Below are 2468 nucleotides of genomic sequence, written 5' to 3'. Positions count from 1 at the left end.
AACACTTATGAAACCTCTGTTTCCTTCACATTTGTGAATGCGGCATTGGTCTAAGCAAGTCAAATGGCCAAGCCCAGAGTCCATATGGGAGTGAACTTAGATGGCACTCTTGATGAGAAAATGGGAAGGAATTTGTGGCTGTTTTTAATCTACAGTGGAAATTTTCCCCCTCTTCTTCTAAAAACCTACTCTTTTTCTTTTGTAAATAGCTCATAATCCCAAATTGTGAAAGTATTGACTGGCCCTCTTACCTTGTTATGGTTTACATGGAAGTAGTGTATGGAAACAAAAATCACCCATTACCATCACCATCCCAAACTAGCCAATATCATAACTCCCATTCATACACTGAGTTAACCTCTGAAATAAAAGTTGTGTTGGGAGAGAAGAGGAAAAATGGACAGAAGGAGAGGAAAAAGGAACTAAGAGCTGCACATTGGTGCCTAGAAATGAACTCTACACTAAAAAAAAAAAAATCAACACAAGAATGGTGGCCAAGGTAGTAGCACCAGCCGGGCCAGGTAGGCAGCACTCGATGCAAAAGAATAGTTATAATAAAAACCATAATGATACAAAAAGCACTTACGTTTACATGAGGCTTTGTAATTTACAAAACATTTTTATGTATCTTATCACATTTATCTTCAAGGTAACTACATAAAGTTCTCAAGATGATATTGATTCCCATTTTGCAATTGATTAAACTAAGATTCAGGGAGCTTCATGAACCTGTCCAAGGTCATAACACTATTAGGTAGATGAGCCAAAATCTAAGGATTTCACCTGACCAACCCTGCTCTTGTTCTATGGTAAAACTTCATGCAAAGAATAAAACATAAAGCAAACAAGGAATTAAGTGTCAGGAAATTCGTTTTGAAACTTTATCAAATAAAGTATATTCTGAACAAAAAAACTGATGGCCTTTTTGTTTGTTTTGGTAGTAATTGATAGAAATCTTATGTGGGATAGGATTTATTCTGCCCATACTGCTGAACCAATGAAGAGAAAATGGGAAGCAAAACTAAAGCAAATTGAAGAACGAGCATCTTATTATGAGAGGAAACCGTTGTCCTCACTTTATAAACCAAGATTGTCCAAGCCAGAAGAACCACCCTCCGTTTGGAAACTATTTCATCGACAAACTCAAGCTTTTAATTTTGTTAAAAGCTGTAAAGAGGTAATTGCCTTATCCTCTTCTTTTTTTTTTTTTAAGAGCTACTATAACTTAAGAAATCTAAAACAAATTTATTATTTGTCTTCATTTCAGGCCATGTACACTACCAAGACAATTCATTGGCAGTCTAAATATCACATGATTTAGGAAAAACATCCCTATGAATTATTAACCATTTAGTTAATATGAGTAATGAAAAAGAATGACATATCTAGTACCAATTAGTTTAAGAACTTTGTAAGCAAAAAATTTTTTCTTACAAAAAAAAATTTTTTAATTTGTAATGACATTAAAGTGAAGCTACGCTTAGATGAAGAGTGACCATATTTATTGGCAACATATTAAGTAAGTGGGAGAAAGAAGTGCTTGCTACATGCCAGCCTTGCAAAGAGCATGGTGTGCGGAAAAAAAAAAAAAAGTCAATCAGTCAACAGATATGTATTGCACATCCTTTTTTGTTGTCACTGTGAGCAATATAAAAAAATATAAATGAAAAGATAAGATGCATATATGAAATCTAACATAAATGTGTTGTGATTCTGATTATTAATATGTAAAAGCTAAGTGTGCTGTAAGTTTTAGGAGAGAGACTGCTCTTATAAGAGCCCACCTCAGTGAGTAGTTGTAAGATAATTAGCCTTGAAAGAGCTATTGAGTAAAGTGCAGCTTGGAGTGGAATGCTAGCTATAAAAAGTTTCTTTTTGTAACCTTAACGGACAACATACTTCATAGAAGATGCCGCAGATCTTTGTGCTTAGAAGGAAAAAGATAATAAAAAGTTAATCAGTAGCTTACAAAGCTAACCCTTAATCCCTTTGAAGTCAAGCTGTCTGGGAGCTAGATAACACCCATCCAGCTTGTGGGAGCCAGACAACACTTACACCCATGGATGACTGAAAGAATTCAATCCGAAGAGTTATAGAACCAGACCGAAGAGAAAGAAAACCCAGAATCAGCAAGATCTCATGTAGTTGCTTTCTGTTGGGACTAAACTCCCCCTTTTGTTTCCCACACTATTTCCTTTAAATTTTTATTTTGTCAATATACAATGTGGTTGATTATTATGGCCCATCAGCGAAACCTCCCTCCCTCCTCCCTCTTCCCCCTCCAACCCAAGAATGTCCTTTCCGTTTGCTTGTTGTAACGACTTCAAAAAATTGTAGTTGTTATGTCTTCTTCCCCCCGCCCCGGTTTTGTGTGTGTGTGTGTGTGTGTGTGTGTGTGACTGAATTAATTTATTTATTTTTAGCTCCCACCAATAAGTGAGAACATGTGATATTTCTTTTTCTGTGCC

General features: G+C 35.7%; 1 long non-coding RNA gene across 2 annotated transcripts in view; it reads left to right on the top strand.

Moving 5' to 3' along the window:
* Positions 1 to 1354, top strand: part of LOC103589529 — a 5714-nt gene extending 4360 nt beyond the window's left edge. For both annotated transcript variants that reach the window (XR_550395.1, XR_550396.1), the window contains 2 exons: positions 942 to 1177; positions 1268 to 1354. This is a non-coding gene — a long non-coding RNA (uncharacterized LOC103589529). The remainder of the gene's footprint in view (positions 1 to 941; positions 1178 to 1267) is intronic.
* Positions 1355 to 2468: the final 1114 nt, after the last annotated feature.

The sequence above is a fragment of the Galeopterus variegatus genome, unplaced genomic scaffold (genome assembly GCF_000696425.1).
Source record: "Galeopterus variegatus unplaced genomic scaffold, G_variegatus-3.0.2 Scaffold700, whole genome shotgun sequence".
Classification (NCBI taxonomy): Eukaryota; Metazoa; Chordata; class Mammalia; order Dermoptera; family Cynocephalidae; genus Galeopterus; species Galeopterus variegatus.
This window is presented reverse-complemented; position numbering and strand designations above follow the sequence as displayed.